The following is a 14,911-nucleotide window of genomic DNA, read 5'->3' as shown; positions in this document are numbered from 1 at the left end:
AGGGAAGATCACTTTCTTCAAAAGTGAGAAAACAATCCCCTCCCTCAAGTAAGTGCTTACCACCACGTGTATCCAACCATATGTTGTCTGTAATTCAGAGGCTTGGTTTGTGTGCTTAGGTTATTGGAATATTTTAGTCTGTTTCACAAAGGCTAGCAATGAGTCCAAAGTGTTGGCTTCGTAGGTTTAATCTCTAAACAAATGCAATTAGTTTTACCCCTTATCTTGAGTCTGTCTATGGTTTTTAGCAAGTTTTCTTTGTAGGTAAACAGGCTTAATTTAAGGTTATCGCCTTTCCCAACTGCCGTACCCTGTTTGCTACATTGTTTAAAATGAGACGCTTGAGGCAGCTTAAAGAAAAAAAATGTAGGCAGTGTTTCTTTATTCTGGGAGGCTTTTGTGAGTCTTTCTTGCTTTGTGCTTGATTCCTGTGTCTTTAAGGGTACAGGGCAGGGACGGGTGTGTGTGTGCATTCATACAACACTGTGGAAGGAGAGCTCAGAAGGCAGGGAGGAAGAGGATGAGAGGGATAGAGGAAGAAGGGCCAACCAGCTAGCTCCGGGATCTACAGTACAAACTTAGCAACTTTAAGACCTGTGGACTTCAAGTCCCAGAATACTTCAATGAGCCGTGATGGCTGAGGAATCTTGCAGTTGAAGTCCACAAGTCTTAAAAGTGCCAAGTTTGAAGATCCATGAGCTAGCTGGTAATGGTGCATGTTAATAAACATGGATAAATTCATCATACATTTGTCAGTGGAAGGGGAAAGTGATTCAGCAAAGGGACAGCCACCAAAGAAATTAAAACTGGTACTTTTTTTTACTTTTTTCTACAGTTTGTAACATTTTATTAGATTATAGAATAAAATATAGAAATACAAAAGGAAATAGTAGGATACAGTGGGGAGGAAAAGGGAGGGGGAGAAGGGAGAAAGAACAGACTTCCACTGTTGCAGTAGAAGGAAGCATTAACATTGAACCTCAACTTTTTACTTTTCCATAATATTATAAACTAGACATTTCTATAACAACAAATGAATCTAATCAGTAAAACCCAAAATCCCCCCCCCCTTTTTTTTAGTCATCAAGTTTTTGACACCTTGGTAAGCACTGGTAGTACTCAAATATTGTCATGTCCTAAAAGTGGTACAATATATGAAAAGGTTGGAAAGTCCTGGACTAGAACACCTCCAAGGTCCCTTCCATCTTTATTCTATTCTATTCTATTCTATTCTATTCTATTCTATTCTATTCTATTCTATTCTATTCTATTCTATTCTATTCTATTCTATTCTATTCTATTCTATTCTATTCCGGGAGACAAGTCACCTAACTAGAGCCATAAGAAATCTATCTGTGAAGGAAAAAATGCTTAGGTTTTGTTACTCTTATTGACACAAGATAATCCTTAATAGTAAAGGGTTCTTACCTGTATTTAGTTGGATTTTCTCTTTGTTTTCCTCCAATGGTGCTCTAGTGCCATTTCATCACTCAAACTTCTTTTGAAAACCAGGCCCTCTCCAGGATCAGTGCACATAGGCTGCAGAATCTGCACAGGCACAATCCAATCCAAGGCTGCTACGCCCTCTCATTCCAAGCAGCAACTAAGGCCTCAGTTAAACTGCACTATGGAGCTTCAGGGACAACTCCAAGTTTGTTTCTGAAACCCAACAAGGGCTATCAAGTGCCTGAGATGGAATGATCAAATAGATCCTTCTTTTGAATAGAGAGGGTAGCCACAGATAACTCCAGTGCTAAGAGGGAGTGATTTGACCATGAAAAAGAGTTGATGGTAATCACTCCTCAACTCCACATCATGTTATCCCTGTCCCCAAACAAAAAAGCAGATCTGGACTGTGACCTCCACTGTAAATTAGGCCTTCAATAATCTGGATGAGATCTATGTCTGCCATGATGGACATGAACTTCCAAAGTACATTGGGAAACACCCAAAATGGGGCAATTAAGTAATATAATACTAAGTAGATTATAAAAAATCCAGTGCCTGCCAATGAGAAAATAATACCAGGCAATGAGCACATGTCCCAATGTAGCTTTCCTATTGAAAAAAACTCTCATACAATGATATTTCCTTTTTTCGTAAATCTGACTTATGTACACACATTTACAAATATGAGAACATCTGGAGTGATGGATATTAGCCATGGCTTTCAGGTGCACATTTAATATAGGATCAACAGAGGCAGGTTGAAAAATAGAAAAGGAGGCTACATTGAAAACAAACAAATAATATATTTATTTTAGGAATAGGATAGATAGTCCCATGGGATCTACTCAAGAATGTATTTATCATATATATATAATCCTTTCACTATTGAAGATCAGAAGTCCTTTCTCATTTTCCTTTGTGCTATTTCCAAATCCTCTTGACTGGGAAAAACTGATCAAGGGCAGCAGGTATTGTCCTGTCAACAAAATTATTCATTTGAAACCGGCTTCTCCCATCTTTGGGGAAAAAAACCCCTTAATTTATATTATAACCCCCAGCAAAGCAACCTGAGAAAGGGAAATTGTAGCCTGGGCCTTTACTCATTGTCTCATTGAAACACACAAAACTAACGAATGCATGTATCCAGCTAATTATTTTGTCAAATGTACTGATAAAAATGGTATGGCATTGTGTATGGGTTTCCTTACCACTTGTTGCACATTCTGTGCTACTGAAAGGAACTCCCTAGATTCTTTCTGCCGATATTCTGGAAGAAATTCAATGTTGGCAACACGAAATAGTCCAACAAAATACAAAGCATCTTTGTTTTCTGCCTCAACTGTAAAACAGAATGGGCGAATATGAGTATATGCTATTTTTCTTTCGCTCTCCACATGGAAATAAAAAGTTGACAGCAAAAGATCTCGATGAACTGGAAAAGCACTAAGTCCATCATGACCTTCTTAATAACATTCACAACAAAAAGCACCTCACCTGCAAAGAGAACCCAGCTTCATAATTTCTCTGGAAAGCATCCCTCTTGTAAACTATACTGGTGGTCTGCTGCTTGTTTAAAGCAGAACAAGGAAAAGCCTTTTTTTTATTCCCCTTGTGAGGGAGTTCCCTGACTTCTGTACCCACTGCCTTAGCCTTTTCATTACCATTGTAAAAAAAGTAAAGTCTCCTTTGAATTCAGCTTGTTTTCTCCTGCATGGAAATGTCGTTATAATTTTCATAGAAACAGTTCAAAATTGGTTTCTCAGGATAATTTTTCTATACTCCAAGATAGCCTACAGTCTGCCATTAAGGAAACCATTAAGGGGACCCAGTTACCTATAAATGCTTTCCTCAAGCATTCCAGCACTCATCAAGGATTTGTTAGTATGATAAAAAGTCTTTGGAATACAAAGTTTGGATGTAGGGAAGAACTCACCAATGAAAAGCCACAATAATGTCCAAGTTATTACGCCGATAATGAAGAGAACTACTGTAAACAAGATTATTTTATTTTGAAAATTCCAGGCAGACTTGTCCCTTTTGGCTTTCCTTTTGGATTTTGATGTCTTGTTAAGTTTTTTTGTGAGTCTTTCCCACTTTTCTTCAGAATCTGATCTTTGAACTGATATATTTGATACCTTAAAATGGAAAACAAAGGGGTTTCAAGAAGGCAAAGACTAATATTTTTCATTTCAAAGTTGCCTTTCTCTTGAAGATAAGCATGTCTATGGCTTTCATTATAAAGACAGAGATGGGAACTTTGGGGTTTTCAATTGAATTGCATGTCCATTTGCCAAACATCATGTTCAAGTTGAAGGCCTGAAGAATTTAAGAACATTAGAAGGTAACAAACTTCCACTTCTCTTTTAAGTCTATTAAATAAAGATATGATTTCCTTGTTCCTTTCCATTAAATGAAAATATTGTTTTATCAACACATCCCATAATACAAGTATTTTTAGATGCAACTAACAAGGAAGGTAGAATTGGTATGTGTAAACAGATTTACAGCAATATATACAGTATAGCTTTGTAATAAAGCATTGAAATTGAAATGATTTAGTATCTTTTTTCTTAAGATTTGATCATGATGGGAAGTGATCTCACTTTCCTGGGAAAGAATAACAACACCAATAACCTGACAAGAATGTGGGGAGTCAGATTTCATGTGATTCATCTCTTCAAATAATAATGGTGACCTGGGCACCATGTCTCAAGAACAATACAATTGCCAGAGATAGCATTCCATATTGGGATGGAGGTGGAACTGCTGTTTACTTTTTTAATAATGCTCATGCAATTAATATAACATCTGGTATGTTCTTTTTGCTGTATTTTTTTGTTGACCAGATAATTAATTTTCAGTCCTAAATAAGTAGTGACAACAAAAGTTATTAATACCATTTGACTAATTAGCTTCTTAAAAGGTAAAGTTTCCCCCACACATGCATGCTAGTCGTTTCCAACTCTCCGTTTCAAAGCCGAAGAGCCAGCGTTCGTCCGAGGACGTCTCCGTGGTCATGTGGCCGGCATGACTAGATGCCAAAGGTGCACGGAATGCTGTTACCTTCCCACCGTAGTGGTCCCTATTTTTCTACTTGCATTTTTATGTGCTTTCGAACTGCTAGGTTGGCAGAAGCTGGGACGAGTAACAGGCACTCACTCTGTTCCGCGGCACTCGGGATTCGACCCACCAAACTGCCAACCCTTCTGATCGACAAGCTCAGCGTCCTAACCCACTGAGCCACTGCGTCCCTTAATTAGCTTCTTACTAGTGTTCATTTTAGAAGAATCTGATTATTGTATTGTACCACGTTATTTGATATAGATAGCTATTTATATCAGTCTGGAATTTCACTTATTTCTGATCAAACTTTTCTTTCTTTAAGTTCTTTAGACTTCAGCATAATGTATAAAATACTTTGCTTTAATTCTGTCTGTACTATGAGCAAAACCATACATTTTCTGGCTCATCATTTCAACAAACAATGACATCTATAGTTACCGTTGGGTTTAATATTCCATATAATTTTCTAATATGCATGAGAACAATGTGTTTTTTCTTACATTAAGAAAAATGTAAGTTAAGCATTATAAAATTCATCCCCCATCAGTGAAGTAATTTAGGTATCACTGCAGAATTAATTATTTAAATTGTTCTTTCCCTTTTTACCACATGCTACTTCTTCAGGGTAACGGTTACTATGCCAACTAGTTGAAAGCTGACTATATTTAGAAACACTGCTTGGGCTTTTTTCTTTTTCTTTTTTCCCTACATAGGGAAGGAATTAGTTTTTTTAAAAAAATATGTTCAATCTCTCCATACATTTTTTATTTTTTAAACAATTATTCCATAATATTATGTCCCAACATTCTGGGAATACAAAGACATTTCATATTTCACTTGAAAACATTGTTTACTGTTAAAGACAGTAATTCATTGCATTAAAATGGCTATACAATCCAATAAAGGTTTTCTGTAATTTAGAATATGACAAACAAATATAACCCAGTCTTAACATTACAGTGTACTTTATGTTTGCTTACTTACACTTAATTCATCTTCAGGCTTAATAGATCTGTCACTTCTTTGATCATCCATTAAAAGATAGGAGATTGAAAGTTACAGAAAAATTTACTCAAAATGCTACAGGAAAAGTTGATAGAAACTGTACTTGCAGAAAAGTCTGTTAACAGTGTCCGTGTGGATTCACAAGCAAGGCATCAATTTACATTCAAGAATTTCCATTGGTAATTTCATCCACCTCTATGCTTCTGTTGCAGTGACATTGTCAAGCAGCACTGGGCTCCAAATTAGGTAGCCTAGCTTTACTTTTCTAAATGACTGTTTTAATTATTTATATATTTTAAAAAATCTGTTCACTTGACAACAACTTGATGGCATATAACTAATCAATCCATATTTTAAAAGAAATAGGAAAGAACATTAATAACCAGGAGTAAACATGAAAAATCTACATACTGTGTTTTCCCGAAAATAAGACCTACCCTGAAAATGACCTAGCTTGATTTTTGGAGGTGGGCCTAATATAAGCCCTGCCCCCCAAATAAGCCCTAGTTTTGGGGACGAGCCTAAAAATCAAACTAGGGCGGGGATGTGGATGGACATGCCCCATGTTTGGTTCTGATAGACGAGGACTCAGAGTGGTTTAACAAGGAATGAGTTTATTGAATACACAAAGTCAACTGGCAACTGTCTAATGTTGCAACCTTTTTATAGTGGAACTGTTTGAACTGTAACCAATCGTTGGAGACTATTTTCCCGCTTCTTGTTTATGGCAACCAATGATTGCAACAGAATCTCCCGCTCAAACCCCACTACCTTTGCAATCTGCAATCTTCCCTGTTTGCAACTATTTACATACACAACACCCCTTACCCCCCAGTTGTTGTTATTTCTGAACAAAATCCTTTAGATATTTTGGTGGCTTATGGATTCTAGAAGGGTATCTATTGCTCTGGCTGCAAGGGACCCCTTTTCCAGAATTTATGCTTGGCTGATTTTCTCTGTTGGACCTGGGCTCTTGGCTACCCGACTCTGATGTTTCCCTGTTGCTGATTTGTGTATTTGTTTGTGCTTGAAGATTAGTGGTCACTGGCCTACCTCGCAGGGGCGCTACCCAGTCAAATTGACTAAATGGTTGTTGTTGAGTACCAGGGGGTGAATTATTTTGCCTTCCCTCTCCCTCACTCTCTGGCATGATGTTATTACTGAACCTGGATGTACTGTTTCCCCCCAATATATTTTGGTCCCCATCTTCTGGCAAGCATCCACTAGATCTCTTCCTCAGCTGATCTAGATGTCTTTTAATGATCCTATTCCCTTCCCCCTCAATAATGTACGACAAGGGACCCAAGATTTCAGTAACCACCCCTGGAATCCATTTGTCCCCTTGGGTATAGTTCCTGGCCCAGATTAATTCCCCCACTTTAAATGTTCTATTTGGCATGTCCAATTCAGCGCTTGGTATAAGTCTGTCAGGGTGTAATCTGTCCAATTTGGTGGTCAACCTCCTTCCCCACCTCATTTCAGCTGGACTTTTGCCTGTAGCAGCTCATGGGGTCGAATGTTGGGCCAGCAAAAATTCGGCCAGTCTTTGATGCCAGTCACCCCGAATGATTCTTTTTAAGGCGTCTTTCGTGGTCCTCACATTTCGTTCAGCCAAGCCGTTGGTGGATGGGTGGAAGGGTGCTGATGTCTTGTGCTTAATCGAGTTGGCCTTGAGGAAATCCTGGAATTCAATAGATGTGAATTGTGGCCCATTATCAGACACGATGACATCCGGTAACCCATGAGTGGCAAAGAGGCCCCTTAATACCTGTATTGTTCTTCCTGAAGTTACTGAACTAACTGGTACTACCTCTAGCCACCTAGAGAAACTATCAACCACCACCAGGAATGTTAACCCTTGGAAAGGTCCAGCAAAGTCAATATGAATCCTGGACCAAGGATTTCTAGCTAACTCCCACTTATGCGTACGGGTGTGTTGTTGTTCTGGCCTAGAACGTTGGCACAAATGGCAATTTGCAACACATTCCTCAATGTCGTTGTCCAGACCTGGCCACCACAAGTGACTCCTAGCCAACGCTTTCATCCGTACTATTCCTGGGTGTCCTTCATGTAATTCTAATAGAATAGCTGATCTGTGGATCCCAGGAATAACCACGCGATTTCCCCACAGTAAGCAACCCAGATGAACTGATAGTTCATCTTTCCTTCTAAAATAGGGAATGTATTTTTCATCCGGGTTGGCATTTGGCCACCCGCTCAGGACCCAGGCCATTACTCTCTTTAAAGTGTGGTCATTATTTGTTGCCGCAGCTATGTCTTTAGCAGTTAGAGGCAAGTCAGGGATGTCCTGTAGGGACATTATTTGTCCCACTGGGGCAGGGTCACCCTCGGTGATGTTTAAGGGCAGTCTGCTAAGGGCATCTGCGTGCCCCATGTCCTTGCCCGGTCTGTATTGAAGAGAGAATGAGTATGCTGAGAGGAAAATGGACCATCTCAGCATCCGGGGTGACATGATTTGGGGAGTCTGTTTATCTGTGGTAAACAGTCCCAACAGGGGTTTGTGGTCTGTCAGTATGGTAAAGTTCCTTCCATACAGGTAGTCGTGGAACTTTTTAACTCCAGCCACGATTGCTAATGCTTCCCTGTCTATCTGAGCGTAGTTCCGCTCTGCCTTGGTTAGTGTCCTGGAATAATATGCTATTGGTCTTTGCATTCCTTGGTTGTCTAAGTGGCTGATCACGGCCCCTACACCATAAGGTGAAGCATCACACGCTAGGTAAATTGGTTTATTTTCTATGAAGTGGGTTACAGTTGATTGGCTGGAAAGAATGTCTTTTAACGTTTGGAAACTAATTCTATGTTTCTTCTGCCACTGCCAAGGAGTCTTTTTATCTAAGAGCCTATGGAGAGGTTCTGCAATGGCAGCCTTGTGGGGTACAAATGTATGGTAGAAGTTTACTAAGCCAAGGAAGGCTTGTAGTTCAGCCTTGTTCCTAGGCTCAGGAGCTAATTTAATTGCTTTTATTTTTTCAGGGGTTGGATGGACCCCATTTTTGTCTATCCTGAACCCCAAGAAATCAGTGGACTTAACCCCAATGCAACATTTTTCCCTTTTTAGTTTTAAACCAGCCCTTCTAAATCTTCCCAATACCTGTTCCAGCCGCTCCACTAGCATTTCTTCATTTTTTCCAGCTATCAAGACATCATCAAAGTAAGGGCATACACCTGGTATGCCCTTTAAGGTCCTCTCCATCACTTCTTGAAAGATGCCTGGAGCTGCTGCAATGCCAAATTGCAGTCTGTGGACTCGGAACGCCCCCTTGTGGGTAACTATCGTCTGTGCTTCTGCAGCCTCTTCGGAAACAGTCAACTGTAAGTACGCATGCGCCAAGTCTAGCTTGGCAAACATGGCGCCGTCCTGGATCGTGGCGAGGACCTGCTTCACCGTCGGGACCGGGTAAGCATGTTTTTTCATTCCAATGTTCAGGGTGGCTTTGTAGTCAGCGCAGATTCTCACATCCCCATTGGGTTTGAGGGGTGTGACAATCGGCGTTTCCCACAAACCACCCTCAACAGGTTCTAACACGCCTTGGCCTACAAGCCTCTCGAGCTCGGCCTCGATTTTTTCCTTCAGGGCGAAAGGCACCCTGCGGGCCTTAAGCCTGATAGGTTTTACTGAGGGGTCTAGATTGAATTTAATTGGGGGTCCTTTGTATTTACCGAGGGATCCGTCGAATACGTCTGCAAATTCATTGCAGACTGATTCGAGGGTCTTATTTTTAATTATTGAATTTATTCCCCCGATCCAAATGCCCAGGGCAGGGAACCAGTTAATGCCAATTAGGCTAGTCCTATGACCCTCAGTTACTATTAAATCTAAATTCCCCTTAAATCCCTTAAATTCTACGCGAAGACTAATTTTCCCTTTTATTTTAATTGGGCTTTTTTGGAAATCGGTTAATTGAATTTTTGTTGAACTAAGTGGAATTTTTCTTCCACTTATTTGTTCAATCCTATCAAGGGTTTCACTGGAAATTATTGATACTGAAGCCCCTGAGTCGATTTCCATTCTGCAAGGAACCCCTTGCAGATGGACTATGATTTTTAATTTTCCTTCTGGAAAATTGCCATTTTTCCCAATTCTCCTGCGGTTGACTCGAGCCACCTCCCCTAATTTTGGAATTTTTACCCAGGGTTTAAGGGACTCCTTGCCACTAACGTTAGGGGTTACCTTACCTTCGGGCCACACATCGACTTCGTGGAGGCGGTTGTCTCGAGCACGGCTCCTGCAGATGGCCTGGATGTGGCCGGTCTTCCCACACGCCCTGCACTTTGCGGTGCGGAATCGGCAAGATGCGCGGGGATGGTTGCCGCCGCAGCTGCCGCACCGGTTCTGTGGTTCATTTTCGCGCGGTCTGGTTGCGGTGTCCCTCCATGGTCGTTGTGGCCCTGTCGCTTGTCTTTGCGGAGTTGCGGGTTGTTGACGTCGGTTAGGTTCGGGCCCTTCGCTTCTGGGTGGTCTTGGCGCCAATTTTCCGAATCGCCTGGAGACTTCGGCGATATCTTCTTCCCACTGCTGGTCCGCCTCCCCGCAGTCCACATAGCCCTCTTGGTTGATCTCGGACGATGCTGCCATGCTACTGCGGGGGGGGTCGCGATACCCGGTTGATTCGTACATTAGAAGTTCGTCGATCACCTCCTGCAGATCGCCAGTGGGTTTGGATATAATTCTGTTTTGTAGCTGCTCGTCCCTCAAGCCCAGTACTACACGGTCACGAATTCTTATTTCAAGATTATCGTATTTACATCGTACTGCGGCTTCCCTGACGGCAGCGACAAATTTTTGTATGGACTCTCCCGGCCTCTGGTTTCTTTTCTCGAAGATGCGCCGCCAGAATAGTTCGGATCTCCTAGGTGTAAAGTGGACCTTTAGTTTGGCAAGGAGATCGGCATACGGCACGCTTGAGACCGGTTGCGGTTGACACAGACCGACAGCGACTCGATAGACCGGTGTGCCGCAAATCGTCAGTAATGCTGCCGCTTTTTTCCGGTCGTCGGTGATTCCGTTCACTAGCAGGAACCCTTCGACCTGTCCGACGTATTCTTCCCAATCTTCGGGGAAGTTTGGGTCGAATTCCTTCAATGACCCAATCTGCGCCATTCGGAGAATTTTCTTATTCTGCCGCGGCCGCTCGGTTGACTTTGACACGTATTCGAATTTGCCGCCTTTGCGCGACAATTCCGCCAATTCTCTGGTCTTCTGTCTATCCCACCTTCGTCGCCAATTGTTTGGTTCTGATAGACGAGGACTCAGAGTGGTTTAACAAGGAATGAGTTTATTGAATACACAAAGTCAACTGGCAACTGTCTAATGTTGCAACCTTTTTATAGTGGAACTGTTTGAACTGTAACCAATCGTTGGAGACTATTTTCCCGCTTCTTGTTTATGGCAACCAATGATTGCAACAGAATCTCCCGCTCAAACCCCACTACCTTTGCAATCTGCAATCTTCCCTGTTTGCAACTATTTACATACACAACACCCCATGTACCCCGCACCCACTTACCATTGCAGCCAGGCCTCCCATGCCCGCACCTGCCTCGTCTTGCTGGCCAACCTCTTCTGCAGCTACTTGCTGCCACTTGCACAAGGTCTTACTTTTGGGGGATGTCTTTTCTTCTGTCTCACCTTGCAGTGGTGGCACCAACAGCCCCGCCCAGCTGGTCCATTTCTTCTGCAGCTGCTCACTACCACTCATGCTCATCATCCTGGCCTCCATTTTGCCATCAGAGGTCTTCAGGAAATGCCCCTGCAGCTGAGAACAGAGCTCTGGATTGATGCACACAGTGCCCCCCCCCAGCAAAATGGAGGCCAGAGGTTATCATATGGTCCTCATCCACTTCTAAAGGAATGTGGTTCTGATGAAAAAAGCTTGGTGATTTCTGCAGTATATGTCTTCTAAAGGACATATAATGGCTATGTATATTGTTCTAATTATTCAAAATTTTAAAAGCCAGCTGCTTATTCTACTAACTAATCTGTTAAACTGCTTGCTTTATGAATCTAAATTTGATAACTTTTCTTGAGGGACATTTCTCAACTTTCAGATATATCCTTCACTCATGGATGTCTAATGCATATTACATCTTTCAACAGATTAAAACAAATAAATTACAGTTGAAATGATTTGTTTATATGTATTTTAAAAATATGATAACTAAGAATTAAAGACTTCAAAATAATCCTAAAGATCCACACTCAATTTATACCGTAACCATCATTTAGTATTTCTCTACTAAAACTGTAATGAATATAGAAAGGGGAGCCCAACATGTATTGTGAGCAATAATCCTTTCCTTTCACACTGGTAATTTATGAACCATGGAAATAGAGCAATTCCTTTTAGCTAAAAGGTTATTTAATTAGCTCTTGGTCCAAATGATCAGCTAAAAACCCTCACTGATTTTCTTTCTACAGATTAGGAATCTCTTCAGTGGCTAGCAAGCATGACACACCTTAAGGGTAGATTTAAATACTTTTTTTATAGCATCACTGCACTGCATCTATCATTCCTCAGGGAAGCAGCTATTTATAGCATCTGTCCAGAGATGAAACAGTATGGTTTTGTTATACAGAATCATTGAGCTTGAAGGGGCCATGTAGCTCACTGATTCAATTTGCTGCTATGTCAACATTAAAGCATCCACAACAGATGGAAGTCCAGCCTCTATTTGAACACATTCAGGGAAGATTTGTTCACTTATTCTTTGAAAATTGGCTGAACTGTCATACTGCTCTTATCGCTAAGTCTTTTTTCCTAGAATTCAAATAGAATTCACTATATTGTAACTGCCAAGTAAGTTTCCCCACACACATCCAAAACCCACCAGTAGTGAAACTGAAACTTACTAGAAATTTTTTTATCTAGCCTACTTTTTCTTTTCCCTAACATACTTACTGTAGGCTGAGGTAGGACCAAGGGCTTCTTTGGGCCTCAGATATGAAGGCTTGATCAGGTTTCAGATGATCCAGTGCAGAGCTATAAAAAAATCTGATTCAAGTGAATGTCATGAAGCCTGTTAGGTCCAGAATGAATCTGGAGTGTGTGTGATTTCCAGTGGCCTGATGGCACTTTTTGTCCTTATTTCATTAGTTACAGTTTCATCAAATATTTTAAAATATAAAAGGTAAAGGTAAAGGTTCCCCCACACATGCGTGCTAGTCGTTTCCAACTTTAGGGGCCAGTGCTCATCTCCGTTTCAAAGCCGAAGAGCCAGCGCTTGTCCGAGGACGTCTCCGTGGTCATGTGGCTGGCATGACTAGACGCCAAAAGCACATGGAACGCTGTTACTTTCCCACCGTAGTGGTCCCTATTTTTCTACTTGCATTTTTACGTGCTTTCGAACTGCTAGGTTGGCAGAAGCTGGGACAAGTAACAGGCGCTCACTCTGTTGTGCGGCACTCGGGATTCGACCCGCCAAACTGCCGATTTCTGATCAACAAGCTCAGCATCCTAACCCACTGAGCCACCGCATTCCTATTGTAAAATATACTGCTCAAAAAAATAAAGGGAACACAAGATAAGACATCCTACTATTAAATACAATACATTGTGTTGTTTAAGTGTTCCCTTTATTTTTTTGAGCAGTATATATGATGGCCCAAACTGAATGAAATTGAATGAATTTCAATGTGAAAACTGAAAAAGAGGGAGAGTAATCGCACAGGACTTTGAAACAGGGTGCAAAGCTATGTGACACCACTGCATTGAATATGCTAGTTCTCCCACATTCTGCTAGGTCAGGGGTGTCAAACTGCTGGTCTGCGGGTCAGTTGCATCATATGGAGGCCGCACCCATCCCAGCTCTGGCAATGCAAAAAAAAGTCACGATACGTTGTGACACATCACATGACGCACCGAGTTTGACACCTGTCTGCTAGGATGTTATTGTTGTGATTCAGGGTCAGCCTGTGGGTTCGGCAGTTGGGTCGGACGATTCAGAGGAGGAGGAGGGGGGTGTTGGAGAGCCTCCAGAGGATAGCCCTGAGGCTCCGCAGAGTCCTCAACCAGGCCCCTCCCATCTGGTTACGACACAGACCCAGCTGTGTGAGCCTGACAGCATGGATGAAGATGACCCACAGCTGGCCCTGTTCAAGGATGCCCGATGCAGGAGGCAGCCAATCAGGAGTAAACAGAGGAAGGCAATGGGGCACCTCGGAAGGAGGCAGAGAGAAGCCATGCTCTGAACTGTTTAAAAGGGGAATGTGTGGGAGGGCTGGTTTGCTGAAGGCAACCGTTTGAATAGCTCCTGTTTCATGGTTCGTGTCTTGTTTTGCTCTGTTTTATGTTAATAAATTTGGCAGGCTTAGTTCCAGCCTCTTGCCGTTTGTAAAGGGGTTGTCCCTGCCTTTTCTGCAGGACCGGTAGTAGGCTGGTACAGAACAGTTATGTCACACTTCGAATAAAATTTCAGAAATAGAAAGAAATATATGGCGATGTTGTGATTCAGGGTCAGCCTGTGGGTTCGGCAGTTGGGTCGGACGATTCAGAGGAGGAGGAGGGGGGTGTTGGAGAGCCTCCAGAGGATAGCCCTGAGGCTCCGCAGAGCCCTCAGCCAGGCCCCTCCCATCTGGTTACAATGCAGACCCAGCTATGTGAGCCTGACAGCGTGGATGAAGATGACCCACAGCTGGCCCTGTTCAAGGATGCCCGACGCAGGAGGCAGTCAATCAGGAGTAAACAGAGGAAGGCAATGGGGCACCTCGGAAGGAGGCAGAGAGAAGCCACGCCTTGAACTGTTTAAAAGGGGAATGTGTGGGAGGGCTGGTTTGCTGAAGGCAACCGTTTAAATAGCTCCTGTTTCATGGTTCGTGTTTCTGTTTGCTCTGTTTGCTCTGTTTGCTCTGTTTTATGTCAATAAATTTGGCAGGCTTAGTTCCAGCCTCTTGCCGTTTTGTAAAAGGGTTGTCCCTGCCTTTTCTGCAGGGCCAGTAGTAGGCTGGTACAGAACAGGCGATGAGTGTCAACCTCAAAAGGAGAGAGAGAGAGGCGGAGAAACAGAGAAGAATGCCAGAAAGAAAGATTGTAGGAATTATAACAATCAGGGGACCAACTCACCTTTCCTTTCTACCCCATTCCTAGCACATATAGATTATTCAGAGAAAATGCAGTCTATGCTAGGACAAAATTGTGGATACTTAATTGAGATAGAGATACTGTACTGTATGTACTGTATACCCATATAGCTTATAATTCTTAGAATTTCCAGAAACTGGTTCTGAGTTATCTTGTTTTTCTTTTTTCATTCTTTGATTTCTACTTTGGTGACAGTATTCTGATTGTAATTCTGAAGGCAGGAAAAATCTTATTTGTTATTGAAGTACTCTACTTCTGTTATTGATCCATATCTCATCCCCACTGCACTTAAAATT

Source organism: Vipera berus (assembly GCF_964194415.1).
Source record: "Vipera berus genome assembly, chromosome: 4".
In the NCBI taxonomy this organism is placed as follows: Eukaryota; Metazoa; Chordata; class Lepidosauria; order Squamata; family Viperidae; genus Vipera; species Vipera berus.
Note: the sequence above shows the minus strand (reverse complement) of the source record.